The sequence below is a fragment of the Staurois parvus genome, unplaced genomic scaffold, assembly GCF_062004578.1.
Source record: "Staurois parvus isolate SC_StPar_1 unplaced genomic scaffold, SC_StPar_1.0 ptg002140l, whole genome shotgun sequence".
Taxonomy (NCBI): domain Eukaryota; kingdom Metazoa; phylum Chordata; class Amphibia; order Anura; family Ranidae; genus Staurois; species Staurois parvus.
The window spans coordinates 914,085-936,475 of record NW_028319936.1 but is presented as its reverse complement, the minus strand read 5'-3'; the positions used below and the strand labels follow the sequence as shown (position 1 = coordinate 936,475).

General features: G+C 40.8%; 1 protein-coding gene across 1 annotated transcript in view; it reads left to right on the top strand.

Annotated features, from left to right (window-relative positions):
- The first annotated feature begins 14,130 nt into the window (after positions 1 to 14,130).
- Positions 14,131 to 22,391, top strand: part of MAN1C1 (mannosidase alpha class 1C member 1) — a 151,380-nt gene continuing 143,119 nt past the window's right edge. The window contains exon 1 of the mRNA XM_089665166.1: positions 14,131 to 14,708. The gene's annotated coding sequence lies outside the window, so the exon portion shown is untranslated. The remainder of the gene's footprint in view (positions 14,709 to 22,391) is intronic.

Here is a 22,391-nt window from a genome sequence, read left to right as displayed (position 1 = left end):
CATTAAGTTTCTGTTCTATTTTATTGTGTGGGGTTTTTCTTCCTTCAAAATAGTCTTTTCAAATTTATAACAATACTTTCTACCATCCAGTTGTCTTTAATCTGCTGTCACAAGGACAGAATTACAGCTCTGAATACATATCAATGATGTCTTTTGCAGAGAAATATTTGTTGTACTTGGAGCTGGCCAAATGCTGATTAACTTGTAAAATGATTAATACTCTGTATTAAATATACAGCACATTAAACAATTTTGCAGGCTCTCCACAAATACTCTAAACTATTGAGGGACACAGGACATTGTATACTGTTGTCCACATGAGAATTTAACACTGGTAAAACAAATCTGTAGGCCAGCCCAGAATATAACCAGTCTTTTTTTTTTTTTTTTTTTTTTTTTTCTCTTTACGATTGCCCTGGGGGGATGGATGTCTTTCAGCTGAACTGCCAGTCTGACTTTCTTTTTGTTTTTTTGCTTTCCCTCTTAGCCTCAGCAATTCCTAGTTTGAGTCGCTAGCAGTGACCATCCTATTCTTGAAGACTTACTTCATAAGTAGGCTAACTAAAACTGAGCATCAGAAGCTACGTTGTGATTTTTGCACTACCAGATGCTGTTAGTCCCTCAGTTGTTAAAATTTCCTGCAGGTTTTACCACAGAAGGCATTAACATAATTTACTAGGAGTGTTACTCTATGCTGAACAGCAAGGCAGACCATGTAAGTATCTCTCTGCAGATACTTTGGACATGTGTACTCTGTAACCCAGAATCCTGTGTTCCTTTTTAATGTAGTAAGGTGAGGCAGTCAGTGGCCTCTATGTGAATCTGGTCACCATCTTATGACCAAATTCACATATGACCAAATCCCCCCCCCCCACCAACTTCATTGAAAATTGATCACTCATTGTATTGATCCATTTCTTGTGACACTATAAAGCCAGGACAGTACAAATACCCCCAAAATGACCCTGTTGTGGAAAGTAGACAGCCCAAGGTATTTAAGAGGCATGGTGCATTTTTTGTTTTTGGGGTTCCCCCTCACACTAGTTTTTTGCTACTACACCCCAAAACATAATGCTCCTGAGGATGCCCACCTAGTCAGAGGCTCAACATGCAAGGAGCATTGTCAGGTGTTCAAAAGTGTTATAGCCAGGACAAGGTTTTCAGAAAATGTGTGAGGGGGAGAAAAGTTAATTTTCTCTTCAGTGGTCTCACTTTTTATAAGTGCTTTCTAACACATAGCATGTACATACTAAACACATTTTGCTATTCCTGAGTAGGGTGCTACCACATGTGAGACTTTTCAACAGCCTGGCCACATAGAGGCCCAGTATACAAGTAGCAATTTTTTTTTTTTTTAACACGCATTCTAGCTGCAAAAATTGCATATCTAATTTCCAACAACCTAATCACGTTTTTGAAGGCCCTAGAGCACCAGGAAAGTGGAAACAACCACAAAATGACCTCCTTTGGGAAAGAAAACACCAACGTATCTTCTAAAAGGTATAATACTTTTTTGTTTTGTTAGAAATATTTTGACAACACTACGGACATACCAAGAATTATACACCAAAATACATTCTGCTACTCCAGACATTGAAACAGTCTTACATATATGGTATTCCTATAATCAGAACAGATTATGTGCCCATCAAACATAGAAAACCATGTAAACAAAAGCTATTTTGTGTACTGACCTGGACCAATGCTCTCCTCAAACCAGGCAGTAGGCTGTTGTGCAGGAACAAGGTCCATAAAGGCATTCTGGGCAAGTACAGGCAGAGAGATTGATAGCCCAGCCAAAGTATTTGTCAAGGCAGGAACATCGGGCTTAGGACCAGGACACGAGGAGAGGATTCGCCCCCACCTGATCTCTTCAAAGCCCTGGGAATTGCTAAACCTGGAGAAAACCACCCTGGTTTTCTCCACTTGGAAGCCCCTCACAGGTGCAAGACCCCTGTGTTATCTTGAATCCTACTGCTACAGTAGCAGGGCAAAAGATAAATCAACCATGTTTTTTGCCTGCAGCTTGGATTGAAGAGGCCAAGGTCAGTGCAGGAAGAAGGCAGAAGCATAGTCAATAGTTTAACAGGCCAGGGTCAGTTAAGGTTGAAGGCAGTGGCATGGTTTGTTGAGGCAGCAGGTAAATGATCAGCACAGATATTGAAACCTGGAAAATGTCAGGCTGTTAAAAATCTGGGCTACTATTTTAGTGATGTGTGAAACTGTTAGAAGCAGCCTGATGTATAGGCCTGGTTGGGAGGCACATTGGGGACAATGAAGACTGGGGTCTCCTTCTAATACTCCCTCCGCTGCATACCCCAAATCATATTTTGGTGTCTTCGGCCTGCCTCTGGCATGTTTTTGGAGAAATGGTGCTCATGAAGTCTGTTCCCACAATTGAAACAAATGTTTTCTGGGGGGAAATCCTTGCTGGTAGATGAGGGATGTTTCAAATTATTTTATACATTTGAGGAAGGCGGTGGGTCTTTTTGTGGAAGGCCAAATTAATAGGATAAATTGCAACTTCTTTTTTTCTATACACCAGAAAGGGACCTTGTTCCTAAATGGCTCTGTAGCATCTGATCATTGAGATCCACACCCCCATGTAGCGATTATAATCTTGGATGCATGCTGGCTTTTGAATGTCTTCTAGTAATTTTTTCCATTTTCATTGTGGACAGGATGTAAATATCGCTTATCCTACCACTTTGGGGGCTAGCACTTGGTCGTTTCTTAGACTTTTTCTGATTTTCCCCCTTCCTCCCTTTTTTTTTTTTTTTTTTTTTTTTTTTTTTTTTTTATATATACATACACACTTCTCCCCCCCCCCCCCCCCCCCCCTTGTGTCAATTGTAGGGGGCTGGAGCTAGGGATCTTAGCCACTGGATATTGGTATGCATTCCATGTGTACACAGGCACTTTCACAAAGCTTGAAGAGCTTTACTTCATATCTGACCCTTTTTTTGCTTGGAAGGTGTTCCTTGATTCCCAGCTGGCCCATGAAGTGGACAAGGGATTCATCCACACGTGTTTTGAGCAGGGGCAAAGTTCAGCAAAGCTTTGGCAGAAGAAAGTGGGCAAATTTTGTAGAATTTGTCAGTTGGGATGATATCAAAGGGCCCTGGGTCTTGCCACTGAAAAGGAGAGTGCCTGATCATCTGTGTGACCTGGGGATTACAGCATAATAAATAGGGTAGGTGGGCCAGTTTTCTTCTGTGGTGTGTGTTGTGGTGGTTTTTTTTTTTTTTTTTTTTTTTGTTATATGCACACACAAAAATGTTGTCCCCTCTTGTTCCTCAGAAAAACCCTTAAGACCCCAGCAGGTACCAACTGGACCTCATCGAGCAAGACTGTGGACAATTTTCTTCGCCTGAAGGCTTGAGACTGGTAGGGGATGGTCTTCACTGGTTTGACTCGGTGGACCTCATAGTTTGTGGACCTATTTTGTGACCAGACAAAATCTGCTTTCTGACCAAACAATTTCATTCCTGTCCACCAAAGATATTCTTTCCTTCCAATCTTTGTTTCTGCCTTGCCTGCAAGCTCGCTATGGGTTAGTACTGGATCTGCTGCTTTAGGAGGTGATTGCCCAGGTGCCAGTTTCAGCGATGTTTGGAACTGTAAACTGGTTGGGAGTAAAGTGTCCCAAAGAAGGAAGGAAAGGTCCATCCAATCCTGGACCTAAATGTCCTGCATTGTTTTGGGAGGGTTCAGATGTTCATAATGGAATCAATCCAGTCAGTGGTGGCTTCCATTCATCAGGATTTCCTGTCCTCCATAGATAGAGGATGGGCCGGGTACCAATGTTTCTAAATTTTTTGGTTGGAGACACTGCCCTGTGGCCTGGCCTCTGCTTCTCAAATATTCACCAAGATGCTCACTCATGTTCTGTCCTTGCTGAGATAACTGGGGATTGCTATGATTTGACTATCTGGACAACCTGTTTATACAGGTGGAAACTCACTTGGCATTGACCAACAACATGGCAATCACAATTTGCATGCTGCAAGAGTTTGTGTGGATCCTGAAAGTCCAGAAGTCCGCTCTGCGTGACAGCAGTAAATGGATCGGTGCAGTCAGACTGTTTTTTTTTTTTTTTTTTTTTTTTTTTTCTTTCTTTCCTCCACTCTTGCATGTAGGTTCTGGGTTTTATGGCCTTTTTTCCTTTTTGAGGCAGTCCTGTATGCATATTTCCACTTAGGGGCCCTCCAAAAGGAAATCTTGTCCAAGTAGGACAAGTTCCCCATGTCCTGTAACTGCCAATCGATGTTTGTCCACTGTTCTAGGCATAGCCTGATCACCTGCAGGTCCAGAGCTTCTGTGGGGTGTCCAATCAAAGTGCCACAGCAGTGGCCTATGTCAACCTCCAAGGTGGGATGAAGAGTGCAGCAGAGGCACTGGAGGCCTCATGCATTCTTCAGTAGGCAGAGCGTCACATGCCGGCTTTATTTGCTGTGCACATTTTGGGTGTAGAAAACTGGCAGGTGGGCTATCTCAGTCAGCAGATGGATCAAAGAGAGTGGTGTCTGATGAAAACATCCAGATTTATCTGTGGTGGGGCACTCTGGACATGGACTTTCTGTCATCACATTTTCAACAGGAAGGTACTAAAGTTCATGGCATGTTCATCTCAAGCTTCTGTCATGTCCTGTTGTGGCTGGTTACAGATGTTCCCTGGTGGCTGCCTCTCAGGGAATATCTTCTGGCTCGAGGGCTGATGTTTCAACCTGCTTTATCATTGCTGGTTTTGCCATAGATAATCCCCTGCCCTCAGCACCTGGCTTTCAAAGTCTCTGATCCCTACCATGCTGAAACTCTTACCTCCCAGGAAGATCTACCATCGAGCTTGGAAGGAATACAGTTGTGTTCAAAATAATAGCAGTCAGACATCACTAACCTGATCAACCACTGTTTTTGGTACAAATGATATTTCTATATGGCAAATAATTTGCTAGCAGGTGTAGTAGAGTAATAGAAATCCAACAGTCATGACATGCATGCTGCTGATTCTGTGTAATTGAAAGGGACATGTTCAAAATAAAAGCAGTGTGGAGTTCTATTAGTGAGGTCATTCATTCTTTGAAAAACAGGTGGCAATTATTGCCCTTATTTAACCAGCATGTACATTTGCTGCCTTCCTTTCTTACAGTGCATTTCTCTCTGAAATTCTGAGGAAAATGGGTCTTTCCAGACATTGTTCAGAAGAACAGCGTACCTTGATTAAAAAGTTGATTGGAGAGGGGAAAACATATAGAGAAGTGCAGAAAATGATAGGCTGCTCAGCTAAAATGATCGCAAATGCTTAAAAATGGCAACCAAAACCTGAAAGACGTGGAAGAAGGCAAACTACCATTCGAATGGATAGAAGAATAGCCAAAATGGCAAGGACTCGGCCAACAATCAGCTCCAGGAAGATCAAAGAAGGTCTAAAGTTACCTGTGAGTACTGTTACAATTAGAAGACGCCTATGTGAAGCCAAGCTATCTGCAAGAAGCCCCCGCAAAGTCCCACTGTTGAAAAAAAGACGTGCTGAAGAGGTAACAATTTGCCAAAGAGCACATTGACTGGCCTAAAGAGAAATGGCGCAACATTTTGTGGACTGATGAAAGTAAGATTGTTCTTTTTGGGTCTAGTGGCCGGAGACAGTTTGTCAGACGACCCCCAAACACTGAATTCAAGCCACAGTACACTGTGAAGACAGTGAAGCATGGTTGCGCAAGCATCATGATATGGGGATGTTTCTTATACTACGGTGTTGGGCCTATTTATCGCATACCAGGGATCATGGATCAGTTTGAATACATCAGAATACTTGAAGAGGTTATGCTGAAGAGGAAATGCCCTTGAAATGGGTGTTCCAACAAGATAACGACCCCAAACACACCAGTAAACGTGCAACATCTTGGTTCTAGACCAACAAGATTGACGTTATGGAGTGGCCAGCCCAATCCCCGGATCTTAATCCAATAAACTTGTGGGGTGACCTCAAAAATACAGTTTCTGAGGCAAAACCAAGAAATCGAGAAACTGTGGAATGTAGTCCAATCATCCTGGGCTGGAATACCTGTTCACAGGTGCCAGAAGTTAGTTGACTCCATGCAACTCAGATGTACAGCAGGTCTCAGAAACGGTGCTTATACAACTAAATATTAGGTGATTCAAAGGAAAGCAAAATCTTCAAACATTTTTCAGTTTATATAGTGAATGTTTGAGTTTGCAAAAAAAACAGTGTTTGAAGAAAAGTGAATATTAGACTGTTTAAAAAAAAAAAAATTGTATTCTTCTTTAGAGGAACAACACAAATTTGATATATTTTCTTCATGTTTTGATTTGGAATAGAATGTGTAGTGTTCCCAATGCATTTGTGTGTATGGAAATAAAAGCTATTAGAAGGATTTTGAACTTTATTCACTTTTTTTCAACATTGCTATTATTTTGAACACAACTGTACATATTATGGTGTGATCCTTTTTTCAGTGGCTTGGATTTCGGCCTTTTTTAAAGACTAGCTTTTGCTCAAAGCTCTATTAAAGTACAAATTTAAAGCCAGGTTTCTGCTCTTGTGATCTTCTTTCAATGCCCCTTGGCCATGTTTTCTTTGATTCATACTTTTTCATCCAAGGGGGTTCAACATGTGGCTCCTCCTATGCATTCCCTATTGTCACTGTGGGATTTGAATTTGGTTCTCTTGGTCCTTCAGCAGCCTCCCTTTGAAAATTTTAGAGATATTCCCTTACACTCTCTCAGAAGGCGGCCTTTTTGGTAGCTATCATGCAGAGTGTTTGAGCTGGCTGCTTTGTCCTGTAGGTCTCCTTATTTGGTTGTACACAAGCATAAAGTAGGTCTCTGCCCTTCCTTTCTTCCAAAGGTGGTGTCTGATTTTCATTTGAATGAGGACATTTGTTCTGCCTTCCCTGGGCCTGCCTCTTTCACATCCTAAAGGAAGTTTGCACTAGACACCTTTTTGGATGTGGTCCGGGTGATTTGTGTATCTGTCTGCTACACATTGCTTTTGGAGATAGGATTCTCTTTGATCCTGGATGGACCAGGAAAGGGCCTGGTGGCTTCCTCTGCCACCATTTATAAGTTAATTAGGCAGATGGTGGTTCAGGCTTATACTGTTTTTAAGGGAATGGTTCCTCCATTACAGGTCATTTTACTAGAGTACTTAGTGCTTTTGGACTTTTCACCATCAGCTGTTGTGTCAAGTGTTTGTTTTTTGTAAGGTGGCTACTTGTTTGTCTGTCTGTGCACACATTTTTACTAAGTGGTGTGGGGGTGTTTTTTTTTCTTTTCCTGTTTTTGGTACTGCTTTTGTTACCAAGTCATTTGCCTGAGTGTTTTACACCAGCTAGGACTGCCCTTTTCAGGTGGTGCCAAGCGTATGGGTTTTTCTGCCTAGTGTCCAACTCTAGTGGGTGGTGATATAAACACCTATCTTTGAGAAGTAGACTGGGTCAGAGAGAAGGAATTTATGGTAACAAGAATCCTGATATTCCATCCAATAAATAAAAGGCAAAAACAATCTCTCTCCAACCCTCTTCCCCCCCCCCCCCCCCTCCTTTTTTGAGGGTATCCACATGAAATTAGCTAGATACCGTTCTTATACTGAAAGAAATGCAGGCAGTTACTAGCTGGTAAAACCCCAGGGATAGCTGACCTAACTATTGAATTTTACTCTTGAACGTGGCTTATTGGCCCCTAAAATAACAGATCTGTTTGAACAGTTTGCCTCCCAGGGTTCCATTGTCTGAGGCTATTGTGCCAGTGTTCAAACTGGGTAAAGCTTAAACAAATGTGCATAAGCTTGTCCATATTCTTTATTGAATGTAGATGGAAAGGTTTTAGCTAAATTTCTGGTAAAAGAATGTCAACCCAACATTTCATATTCCTACTGTACCATGTACTTGTATGAAAAAGTATCCGTTCTTTTGTGTGCAATACCTGGTGTTTCTTCCAAATGCTCTGCTTTCCTGTTAAAAGCAGGCTACCCACACTAGGCAGGAGAGCACAATGTAGTCCGTGTCCCAAGTGTGCTGAGCACTAATGATCAAGCTTAGGCTGACAGCTGAATGCAGAGCTAGTGATCAGCTTAGCCTGGCATGCCAGAATGCAAAGAAAAACCGTGCATTACCTCAAAAACCTCTTTATTGATAAAAACAATAGGTATTATACTCACAGATGATAATGTCAATGGCAGATCATAAAAACAATACTCTCCAGTCCACACTTGGAGGTCCAGGGTCCCATTTCGGACATCACTAACTGGCTGATGTGTTTCGAGGACTTGCCTCTTCCTCAGAGCCACTGACTTGCCTGGAAGATCAGTGTGCTGCTGTTTTATCCTCCCCTGAGTCCTTTATGCAGCCGAGAACACTTACTGTATTACAAAAGAAAAGTGTGCCTTGTGTTTTCAGAGGCTGGCAGCCTAATGTTTCATGGATAAGGTGTCACTGAGCCCCCTGTCATTGAAAGGTGGAGAGTGAACAAAATCTCTGCTCTATTTTTGAACTGACTTTCCTGTGATTTTTCTAGTGTGGGTGGTGTGCCATTTTTCTATGTGGGTGGTTGTGGCTGCTGGTATTGGTGTGGGTCCTGCATTGGCATCACCTGCACAGATGTGAATCTAGCCTTACAACTGCATCTATTGATAGTCTCAGATGCATACTTTAGATCCTGAAAGGCTATATGTCAATAGTTTTTAGCCCGGGTGCACAGCATGTGGTGCAGGACACCTCATGTAATTCACAGGAATTGCACTGCATTCCTCTGAATTACATGTAAATGTCAGTATGGTGCAATTTGAGCCATACACTTTGTATAGCTCAAATTGCATCGCATCCTCACAAAAATGGTGCAGGACCCTTCTTTCCCCCCCTCCCCTCTTCCCCTTTCCTTCCCCCTCCCCTCTTCCCCTTTCCTTCCCCCTCCCCTTTCAATCCTGCACCTGAATTGCATTGCATGGGTGTTTGCATGCAATTGCATTGTGTTTGCAATCTGTTTTGGGGTGTCATTATTTTATTTATTTTTTTAAATGGTTACCTGCACCAGATTGCATGAATGTGATGCAGGAAATGCACAGGATACCTCAGGCTGCATTGGTGGGAACCTGGGCTTAAATGGTACTTTTTTTTTTTTGTGTACAGATAGAAATGTGGGTAATGATAGCTGCACCATGGCAACAGCTTTTACCCATACACTTTCTCTGTACTCCCAACAAGCTGCTTAGCACTCACCAACCCAAGAAAAATGAAAGGAAGATGCAATATTGTGACAGAATTTGTCAGAATGGCACAGTATTGTCCAAAATCACAGAAAAATATTCTTAAAGTATATGCACTCACTTTTCAGGGAAAGACTACTTTTCTTTGCTTATGTGTTAGCCCAGCCCTACTCTCTCTTTGTAGGTGGCAATCATTTTTCTATATAGAAAGTACAAGAGTGGTGTTCACCAGGTTTCTTCCGGGTAGGTTTACTTTTATACAAGAAGCTCAAATCTATGAGGGTAGGAAAGCTAAGTACAGATTTTAGAAAATTCATATGTCATCTTTTTCCAGCCCTACATCTTTACCAGTTTTAGGTTGAATACCACTTCAAAGAGCAAACTGCAATACATTAAATTTTTTGTTCTGTAGATGTGGTGGCTATATTTATTTTCTTAGGTTTTCTTTCCACTGTATAGTCTGGCCAATACCACACCACTTATATTAGAATGCTCCCATTCTGAATGAAGGAGGGCAGGGGCACTTTTGGATAGCAGTATTGTTAGTTGGGGGTGGGGTGGTGTTAGATGGATTGGTATATTTACTAACAAATTAAAACCAAATTTGAGCTTGTGCTTTATAAGTAGTTATGGTGAACAGTTTTTGTTCCTTTTTGGGATAAAAGTTTTACAAGAATAAATAAAAAAAACTGATCATTGTAAGCATCCCTCTGTGGTGAGTGGTTTTTCTCGCTCCACTTAACTGATGCATTTTCCAGAGTGTTTATTTTTTTCAAAAGAACAGACTTATGGGCTGGCTCACCAAATGAAAATAGAGCAAAGAAAGCCAAAAAAAAGAAAACTGACCACTGGTATACTGGAATATAAAAAAAATAAAGTTTGCATCTAATATGAATATCAAAAGGGGGCTTTAGCCACCCTCCCCCTTTTGTATGCTTTGAGAAAATATTGCTATGCTTTAAAAGTGAGCAGCTACAGGCTAGCAGGTTCCCATTTCTGCAAGGTCTTGCACATGTGCCTCTTTAGGACAGGTCATCATAAATCCTCACTGCCATGACATGAAGCAGGTCCTAGTCAGTAGGCAGCTTGGTCAGATCCTCTGTGCATCCCATGTTTTCACAGGCCTGATACCAAAGTTGAGTTGTTCTGTCTCATCTACTAGAAATACCCTGCACCAGCAGCAGTATACTACCTCCAAGTGGAAGAAAAAAAGTAGAATGCAACACTGTACCCATATGAATTGTTTAGCATTTTTTTGAGGCAGATGAAACTTTATTTTGGTGGTATTTATTCCCCACTGGGATTTTTTTTTTTTTTTTTTGCTATATAAATGAAAGTCCAAAAATTTTGAAAAAAAGTGTTTCTTATAAAAATTTGCAAATAAATAATCTTTCTTCATAAATCTTGGCCAAAATGCATTCAGTTATCTTTTTAGTAAAAAAAAACACAAATTAGTTTATAACCAAAAATTTCTAATTTTTCTAAAATTTTTATTTTTTTATATTTAATGATTTTACTGTCACCCTTGCAGTACAGTGTCATTGTAGTGGGGGTTTATGAAGATATCTATATCTATATATTATGATTATATTTTTTTTACACTGATTGCTTTTACACCCATAAAGACTGTAAAAGCAATCATTTCTCCTCTCTGGCTTCATTCTTGAAGCCATTGAGAAATACTGTGTGAGCTGTGATTGGTCACAGCTTGTCACATGGTACAAGGCTGTTGTGAATAGCCTTGTAGTACCATGTGACCTCTGTGATTATTCATAGATTTCACACGTAGTAAACAATGATGTCAGAAGTAACATCTTGCTTATTACTCTTCATGTGATCACTGGCCAATCAGTGATCACATGATCAGGACCTCATACAGAGGTCCTGTACAACGATCGGTGTTTTACTGTGGCCGGAGGACACAGCAGATACCAGATCGAGGTGCTGCGAGCTCCCAGGGAGTCCGCACAAGTAGGGGGTGGGGAGGCCATTTATAAACTGCCACCTGCCCCTGCACTGCTCCCATATGGCTGTTTTATATACATGGGCAAGACAGGAAGTGGTTAAGAGTGAGCCAAGTCCCTTTTAGCAGTAGTAGTTACAGGGCTGAGCACCTCAGGTACAAGCCAGCTATGACAGACTGTGCCAGCCCAAAGGTAACATAGCTAAGCAAAGTCCTTTTGCAGTAACAACCCTTGGATAAGCTCTTCAGAATACGAGCCAGTGTTCCTTCTTTATAAAACCCACACTGACTATCAAACCCCAGGCGCGGCACCAAACACACAGCATCCCCAAGTTCCTCACTGTCAGTACTCACAAGGCCCAAGGACAGAATGGTTGCCTCCTTACAATCTTCCAAGCGCAACCCTCTAGTGATACCAGACAGACCTTTTGACAGACAACTCCTCTTGGTCAACTTCCTGCAAAGCCAGTCACAGTCTCTAACTTCAGGCTCTCAGGTTGCCACCCCATCCCTTTAAAACCGACACATATTAATTATACAGGTTCTGAGGTTATTTTCATGCACATTGGGTGAGTTTAATTACCGCATTAATCAGACACATAGCTTGTGTAAATAATGTGTTTGGTTTTAAAGGGATGAGGTGGCAACCCTAGGTTGACCCACCTGAGCCCACATGGTAACAAGTGCCAGGTGAGGCAGCCTGCCTCCAGCATGGCTGGTGCAGTCTACTCCTGGGAAAGACACTGAACCCGTGTGCTCTTGGACTATAAATACCACTCCCAACATGCAATGGGACTGCCTTCCTCTGCAATTGGCCAGGGCTGTATCCATATTCATGCTGTTCATTTGCCTTGACCAGGGGTGTCAAACTGGTGGCCCTCAAGCTGTTGCGAAACTACAAGTCCCGTCATGTCTCTACCTTTGGGAGTCATGCTTGTAACTGTTAATCTTGCAATGCTTCATGGGAATTGTAGTTTGGCAACAGCTGTAGGGCCACCAGTTTGACACCTGTGGTAGACCCTATCCATGTTCTGGAAGGCTCTCATAGCTTCCTGAAGACAGGCAGAACTCAGACATGCTCCAACAGCACCAGAGCAGCATGAGCAGACCTAACTAATAAATCACATCGCTCTATTACGCAGAATAAATAAATATATAACCTCCTCCACTTCAAACCCCTCAAAAAGTCATACTTTCTCCCTAGAAAGTGCAATAATCATATATTATAACCTTTTTGTGATACAATAATAATACAATTAAACCCTAAAGTGTCATATATAATCACCAAAACATCCCAAAAAATTGTCCAAAAAGAAGAAAAAATCCAACAAAAAGTCCCAGATTTCCAAACTTTATCATCCAATAGGAAGGATTGAATCCTATTCCATCCTGTAATAACCTCAAAGAAATAAAAATAGATACTCGAGTGCATTACCCTTATATAAGAGAATAATCACTCCATGCAAAAACACAACCTATACAAATGTGCAAAAACTTTTTAGGTTGAATTAATAATTATATATAGTGCACATATAGACTACAAATTAAACTGTGAGCACTCCGTGAACACTGCAACACTGTGCAACCACCAACACCAATAGTATTACATACTATTACCCTCTGTATATATATAATCAGCTCATCAGCATTAAATCAGAGATCTTCCATTTCCTCTTCAAAGATATTTTCCAAGGCCCTCAAAAGACAAGAAGGGTCTCAAGACTCATATTCAAAGTATAGGGAAATTTTAATAGCCACTTACAGTTAAAATTCCAAATTTCCAGCTCCAAACATGGCTCCTATGCAAGTTCTAACAAACAAATGCAGCAAGCCATGTGTGAACAACCAACAAAATGGCCACGGCGACACCCCCGGTCCGCGCACGTGCGTCCCGACGCTACCCCCCCAACGCGCCTCGTCACTTCCGGACCTCGTCTTCAGACAAAATGGCCGCGGCGACACCCCCGGTCCGCGCACGTGCGTCCCGACGCCACCCCCCCCAACGCGCCTCGTCACTTCCGGACCTCGTCTTCAGACGAGGTCCGGAAGTGACGAGGCGCGTTGGGGGGGTGGCGTCGGGACGCACGTGCGCGGACCAGGGGTGTCGCCGCGGCCATTTTGTTGGTTGTTAGGCTGGTTCACTCCAGATGCAATCCAGTGCATTTTTATTCTGCATCACAAATGCATTGACAACATTTAACATGGATTCCAATGGCCCTAGTTCACACCTGTGCGGTCAACAAAAGAAGAACATGTTGAATTTTTCTGTATGGAACGCATCTGGAATATGGCAAAATGCATCACTATCCTCAATTGAGATGAAGAAAAAAAAAGAAGGGGAAAAACGCATGTAGAAATGCACATTGAAAGCGGAAATTGTGATGTGAAGCAGCCCTAAGAGGTTCTGCATGGAGCATAACCGTCATATGTTATAAGAAAATATGACTTCCTAGAGTAAATAAGTATGTTTCCCAAAACCTTGCTTTTTTTTTTTTTTCATAAACACACAATGATCATTTGCATTAAAGTGATCTTTTAACGTGTCTAAAAAAACAAAACAAAAACATAAAATACTTTAGGTCCTCTTTAAGAGGTGATAAAGTGATCTGTTGCATTTCCACAGAGCCTGCTTACCCCTGTGCAGTATTTGATTTACCTTGGACAGTTCCTTAAAATAAAGGTTGACATGTTTGCTTCTAATTAAATTCTAATACAATTGTGCAAATTAGTTGCTTTTGTTTTCCCCGTGCTACCCTGTCAAAAGACTCCTGCAACATTATACATTGCTAGGATTGTAATTTTGTAATTACACATCTGTGTATATTTCCAATCTAGAATGAACTGTGCAGAAACAAAGCGCTGCTTAGCTTAATTAGTGATATTAAGAAGCCGTTCCCATTCGTTATCTACGGTACTGATGTCTGCTGCTCCACTAGGCTGCCATCCCTTGGCTCCCAGTGAACCAGTGCAGGGATAGGCTTCAACCTCAGGCTGCTCGCAGCCCCCTTGACATGTAAAGACCATCAGAACAATCACATTAGGGCCAGCCTATAGGAAAGGCTTTTACTTGACCAATCCAAGCCTGCTTAAAGCTAACCAATTACAGCCTGGTTTACATCTAACCTCCTAAACTGTCTTCTAGGGGGATTTAAATGTGGTACCTTAGTGTGATTCCTACTACAGCAAGCAAATCAACACACTTTGAGCAAGCATTTCATCTCTAGAAGGACCAACAAGCAACATTCATCATTTATTCAGTGCATCTGACACATTTCATATTTCTGTATAAATAATGCACACTGATTTTACAGCAGACAGCAAGAGCATCTGTATGCAATATCTGGATTTATTTATCACCGTGATCTGAATTGCTCAGTCCAGATAGTTATGCATCGCAGGGTTAAAGCGTCTCCTAGTGATTTCCCAAATGGAGCATGCAGATCTATTGGAGAGACAGAGGCATTGCCTGGTTTGAAAAGAAGTGGCTCCTGATCCTGCAGCCGTGCCAGCAATAGATGCAAGGTAAGGGAATAAATGGCGTAGAAAAGCAGAGCTCCCATGGCAGTGCTGTTAGAATTCGACCTGCATGATCACTACACTGCTTGTGCCTGAAGCTGTCATCCTTTGTTGGAGGCAGCACTCCACTGCCAGGGGGCATGGTGGTCACCCACACCGCCTCTTGTCTGCCAGCTGCAATCACACGCTGATAAATATGCCTCTTATTTTTTATTAAGTTTCCCATTTACACAACTGCTGCACTTGATTGTTTCCTGATGATCATGTCTATGTACTGTTCCTGCTATTACTGAGCTTTAACCGCTTCGGATTCGATGGCCACAGGCTGGTTTTGCTGTTCACTGCTCTTTTCTGGAAACCATCTCATATACTGGTAACCTGCATATATATTGCTTTTTTTTTTTTTTTTTTTCTCCCGTCAATTCTAAGTGCTGAGACAGATTGGATGTGCACTTTAAGCGCCTATATATCTATTGATCCAGAAATGTATTAAATGGTAATATGGAGGGGGATTTCATGCGAATCCAGTAATGACAATTGGCTCCTGCCCTTTAATCAATAGTTGGACTGGTTGGGATAAAATCACACAGGTTCCTGATGTAATAAGCTGCTAAGCTTAGGACAATATTGACGGCTCAATACATCTTACGGCAGTTATTAATATCATACAAATGTGTTCCAGTTTTTATCCCTGGTTCTCTTATGTAAAGCTTTATACACAACAGTAGCTATGTGTTTTAATTGCTCCCTACCTGTTCCCGCTCTGAATTTGTTGCTTGACACATGTTAATGCCCCTTATTTATCAAGTTGCCTGAAACATTTGGCATTGCCCCTGGCAACAATTGGTTAGTATAGACAGTTCTTATTTTAGACAGCATTAATATGTCATTATAAAACAGCAAGCTCGTAATAGCTTCCATTTTTTTAAATTCAAAACACATAGAGATGTCACATTTTGTGATGCGAAATTACCATTCTATGGGAAGCTTGTGAACTCTTAAGATTACAAGCCATTATAACAGGAGTGGTCACATTGGATAATATATTTTATCAAGTTTTATGATATCCTTTTAATTTTGCATATGACCTAATAATTTTTAATAAAACTGTTTGAATACTTGCATATTTTACATTACATATGTTACAAATGTGTCTCATTTCATTGCCGTATGCCCAGAATATATACTCCCAAAATAAGTGTTGGTGTTGCCCATGACAAACTGGATTCTTCCCTTAATTTTGCAACTTGCATTAAAAGGGATGACTGCTAGAAAGTAACTAGATGCCAGTTGCTCACACATTGTCCTTCCCTCCAGTTTCTTTTAAACGTGATATCTAAATATTTGAGATGTAACATTTTATTCATATTGATATTATATATATATATATATATATATATATATATATATATATATATATACACACACAAAAATGATACTGAGAAAATCACTTAGGGGTCTGTTTTTCAATGTTTCTACAATGAATGTTTCCACAATGAATCTTGGATGAAAACTTTGATAATTTGACCCCATAGCAATTGTATTATCACTTTGATTGCTGATAATAACTGCATCCCGACATAATTTCAGCATCCAATATTTATTGTATATTCTGTTTTTTTTCCTTAAGCATACTTTATGTTAATTATTTTAGTACTTTTTTTTTTAGCCTTCCTTCTTAAATTATTACAAGCTTACATTATCAACACAATTTTATTGTTTGAATAAATATAAGAAATGAAATATTGCACTGGACATCATACTCCCTCACAGTAAAAAGAATCCTGTGTGATTAATGTATTCTGTCATGAGTATATGAACAGCGCAGCATTCAGAAAGAGATGGGATAATTATTGATTATTTGACTTTAGAATTTTCTGTAAATTGAAATTATTCATAAAACTTCTTTATTGCAGATTGAATTTGCCATGAGAACCGTGCTAGTTATTTATTGGGATAAATAATGTAAAGTATAAAATTATGGAACAAAGGGAAATGAGTGGGCTGTTACCCTGAGCAACCCATTGCTGTGGGAAACAAATTCACTTTTCTTTTCTACATTTCTATAAGTTAGTCCCAGTCAGTGCGTTACTCTTTTTGCCAGGTTTATGTAAAATTACCAAAAACTGTTCCAAGGTCTCGGCTAGAAGTACAATAGAGCTGTACTACTTCAATGGCACAAATAAAAACACTAAGAACATGTCATGCAATGAAGTCAGTAAGAACAGTTTGTTCTCATTGCCTGTATTATCAGCGTTGACGCAGCCAGGAGCCCAAAAAAATATTGCATTGGATATTTTAATTGATGCGAAGCAATGCTGTAAGCATTCGTTTGTACTCACATTATAATTACTGACACAAGGATTTTTGAGCTTTGCTAAAACTCTAAAAATGCTAATAGATGAATGTTTGAAAGAGTTTTATGCATAAGCCCTAAAATGAACAAGCATTTGCTAAACTAAAGGAGCAAATGGCTTCCTATCATGTAAATTCCACATGTAGAATGTAGTGGTAATTAACATCACATTATAGGACAGGGGCGTTATATGCAACTTGTGTAACTTATGCCATAGGGGGTAATGTATTCCATCTATTTAGCAATCATAAGCTAGAGGTTTTAGAAGCATGGTTGAGCTACTGCAAGTGCCCATGTAGTGCTAAGCTTGGGATTCAGCGGCTTTCAAAACCAGGAAAGGAATTGTGAAACTCATAAAATAACCACAAATAATTATCAAAGCTAGGATGGATTTATAATGGGGAGCCCTCCCTAGTAAATATATTATGTGTAGGCGTGCTTCCTCAAAAACAATACAAATGGAGAAAATGTATCAACACATAAAGTACATCACACCTGAAAAACATAATATCATAACAACATGTTCATGCCAATGTTAATAAAAATACATAATTATGTGAACATGAACTGTTCATGCATATCATCCAAAATGTGCAAATAGATCTGCAGGTAACTGCTTCCAAAGTGACAGCTTATATAGTGCCGTCAATTTACGCAGCGCTTTACATATATATTGTACAATTACATCAGTCCCTAACCCTCAAGAGGCATACAATCTAAAGTCCCTAACTAACATTCATACATACACATACTAGGGCCAATTTAGACAGGATCCAATTAACCTACGAGCACAGCAATGGGCAAACTACGGCCCGGCGGACCTTTTAATCTGGCCCGCGGAGCGTGATAAAAAAAAAAAAAAAACAGTCAAGGCAGGCAAACATTGGCTGTCAGGATGTGTGTAGGCGGGGCAGCGTGACGAACGTGAGGGGAGCTAGGCTCCTCTCACAGTCCGCCCTGAAGACCGGAACGGCGCGGGGCAAAGGTAAGTAAATTGACACAGGGGGGACTTGGCTTACTACTTGGGGGGGAATAGTACTATGGGGGATGAAATACTATATGAGGGATGAATTAATATGGGGGATGAATTAATATGGGGAATGAATTACTATATGGGGGATGAATTACTATAGGGGGGATGAATTACTATATGGGGGATTAATCACTATGCTTACTATGGGGGAATATTACTATACTTACTATGGATGGCATGGTAGTGGCTGAGCCGGCCAGCAGCTAGTGGGGGGCATAAAAGTTTTGTAAAATAACTCTTTTTATGCTTTTCTACCTTAAATTAATCTAAACATTTAATGTTACAAATTTTAATTTAATTTATATTAATTCACACATACACATCATTCATCTACTCTTGGTCCGGCCCCCGGGTCCAATATATGAACCCATTGCGGCCCTCAAGTCAAAAAGTTTGCCCACCCCTGTACCAGCATGTCTTTGGAGTGTGGAAGGAAACCGGAGTACCTGGAGGAAACCGACGCAAGCACAGGGAAAACATGCAAGCTCCAGGCAGGTGGTGTCATGGTTGGGATCCTAACTAGCGGCTCTAGTACTGCCAGGCGGAAGTGCTAACCATTTAGCCACTGTGCTGCCAGACCCACTTGTTCTCTAACTCAAACAGAGAAGAACAAGTCACTGGGAAGACAGCCCATCTCAGCCCATATTGTTCACCAGGGGGTCGGTCCATAAACACCAGTCACCAGCTCACCAGAAAGAGACTCACATCATTCTCCAAGATATTAAAGAAGAGCGGGAGCCAACATAGTGAGAAATCCACCAAAGCAATTGCTTTTACTGTTTGGAGAATCCCCTGTTGTATGGTAATGAAACACATTGGGTGGGGCTTAACTAATGACATCATCGTGCCTGCTGACTGTCAGAAGTGTGGCGTTTTGTGTATCTCTGTACCTGATGTTTAAGTACAAGTCTGCTGCTCAGTAAAAGCGATTACTTTGGCAATTTTACACTTTGTTGGCTCCCGCTCTTCTTGAAGGTGTTACTAAACCCAGGACCCTGCATTCACTATATCTGGTCTTCCACTGTACACAAAACAGGGAAATGCGATTATTTTAGTAAATATAAACTGCTAAATACTTTTTCTCATAAGCAGTACATAGCAGCCTTGTTGCTTCTATCAGTGTCCAGCCGAGTACTGGTTAATCTTGTAGCAGTTTTCATTTTCCTCTGACTGTTCTATGAGGCTGCAGGACCCTTGACCCTCTGTTCAGACAGCACTGATTGGCCCTGTGCTGATCGCATGTACCCTCCCAAAGAAAAAAAAAATCTTTAGCAATACACACCAAACAGAACATGTGCAGACTTGCCAGTGCTGCTCTGTACTATGACAGATGAACTGGGGACAGTAAAAGAAGGGGAGGATCAGAGAAGACAGTATCAAACAGCCTTTTTACACAATATCTTAGAGGATGATGTGAGTTCCTTTGTGGCAAGCTGGTGGCTCTTGGTGCGTGTGTACTGATCCCCTGGTGAACATCGAGGGTTGAGGTGGGCTGTCTTTCCAGGGACTTATCAACACAAGTGCTTGTTCTTCTCTGTTTGAATTAGAGATCAAGTGGATCTGGTAAGAGGCCGTATGACCTGTGGTGGAGGATACACATTGGGAGCACTTACCTGCAGATCTATTTGCACATTTTGGAAGATTTGCATTGACAATTTATGTTCACATAATTGTGTATTTTTATTATCACTGGCATGAGCACATTGTTATAATATTATGATTTTCAGGTTTGATGTATTCTATGTGTTGATACATTTTCTCACTTTTTATTGATTTTCAGGAATGCACACCTACACGCATACTAGGATATATATTTATTTGATATTCAGGTAAAATATTGTGCAGCATCCAAATATTTTTAATACAGTAGGTGCTGAAAATAATTTTTCTTTATACACATTCTAGTAATTAAGTTGCACCAGCAAACTGTAATACACCATATGGCTGAAGCTAAGACTGATGATGGCAGTGAATTTTCCAGCACTAACTCTAAAGTGTAAAAGGCAGATCAGCCAACTTAATTAAATTTTTTTCCATAATATAAGTGCAGTAAAGTGAATTTGACTAGAGAAGCTCGGTTACAATATGTCCAACAACACCTTGACATGCCTTACCGGGCTTTTTTGTCGCATTGGTGCAGTAAAGACTTCTGTCTGGCAACTTGACCATACAGCTTATTCTTGTTCAAGTATCATTGTATTGTGCTCCTTGAAACAACCCTCTTTTTCCAGAGCAGCCTGTATTTCTCTTGAGGTTACCTGTGAGTTTTTCTTTATATCTTGAACAATTCATCTAGCAGTTGTGACTGCAATCTTTCTTGGTCTACCTGACCTTGGCTTGGTATCAAGAGATCCCTGAATTTTCCACTCCTTAATAAGTGATTGAACAGTAGTGACTGGCATATTCAATGCTTTGGATATCTTTTTATATCCTTGTCCATCTTTATAAAGTTCCATTACCTTGTCAAGCAGGTTGTTTGACAGTTCTTTTCTGCTCCCCGTGGCTTAGTGTCTAGCCTGCTCAGTGCATCCATATGAGGACAAAATCATTGACTATATATACACAGACACTAATTGTAATTTGAAAAGCCACAGATGTGGGAAATTAACTTTTTATTGCCATTTTAACTCATATGTGTCACCTTGTGTGTCTTTATCAAGTCCAAACATTTCAGGGTATGTAAAACTTTGATCAGGACAATTTGGGTGATTGCTATTATCATTATGATTTAATAAGGAGCCAAACAACTACAGCCATGGCCAAAAATTTTTCAGAATGACACATATATTAATTTTCACAAAGTCTGCTGCCTCAGTTTTTATGATGGCAATATGCATATACTCCACTTATGAAGAGTGATCATATGAATTGCAATTAACTGCAAAGTCCCTCTTTGCCATGAAAATTAATTTAATCTCCCCAAACAATTTCCACTGCATTTCAGCCCTGCCAAAAAAGGACCAGCTGACATCATGATTCTCTCGTTAACACAGGTGTCAGTGTTGAAGAGGACATGGCTGGAGGTCACTCTGTTATGCTGATTGAGTTAGGATAACAGACTGGAAGCTTTAAAAGGAGGGTGGTTGAATTCATTGTCCTTCCTCTGTTAACCATGGTTACCTGCAAGGAAACACGTGCAGTCATCATGTCTTTGCACAAAAAGGGATTCATAGGCAAGGATATTGCTGCTACTAAGATTGGACCAAAATCAACCATTTATCAGATTATCAGGAACTTCAAAGAGAGAGGTTCAATTGTTGTGAAGAAGGCTTCAGGGGGCCCAGGAAAGTACAGCAGGTACCAGGACGTCTCCTAAAGTTGATTCAGGATCTGGGTACCATCAGTGCAGAGCTTTCTCGGGAATAGCAGCAGACAGGTGTGAGTGCATCTGCACGCACAGTGAGGCGAAGACTTTTGGAGGATGGTCTGGTGTCAAGAAAAACATCAGGGGCAGACTGATATTCTGCAAAAGATACAGGGATTGGACTGCTGAGGACTGGGCTAAGGTTATTTTCTCTGATGAATCCCCTTTTCCATTGTTTGGGGCATCCGGAAAAAACCTTATCCAGGGAAGAAAAGGTGAGCACTACCATCATTCCTTTGTCATGCCAACAATAAAGCATCCTGAAACCATTCATGTGTGAGGTTGCTTCTCAGCCAAGGGAGTGGGCTCACTCACAATTTTGCCTAAGAACACAGCAAAAATTGAAGAATGATACAAAAACATCCTCCGAGAGCAACTTCTTCCAACCATCCAAGAACAGTTTGGTGAAGAACAATGCCTTTTCCAGCATGAAGGAGCACCTTGCCATAAGGCAAAAGTGATAACTAAGTGGCTTGGGGAACAAAACATCGAACTTTTTGGTCCATGGCCAGAACGCTCCCCAGACCTTAATCCCATTGAGAACTTGTGGTCAAACCTCAAGAGGCGAGTGAACAAAAAAACACCCACAAATTCTGACAAACTCGAAGCATTGATTATGCAAGAATGGGCTGCCATCAGTTAGCATGTGGCCCAGAAGTTGATGGACAGCATGCCAGGGTGAACTGCAGTGGTCTTGAAAAAGAAGGGTCAACGCTGCAAATATCTGCATAAACTTCATGTAATTGTCAATAAAAGCATTTGACACTTATGAAACGCTTATAATTATACTTCAGTATACCATAGTAACATCTGACAGAAAGGTCTAAAAACACTGAAGCAGCAGACTTTGTGAAAATTAATATTTGTGTCGCCCTCAATCCCCTCATGTTTTGCATTGTATTGGTATTGTTCTGTCACATGTTCTGTCCCCCTTTG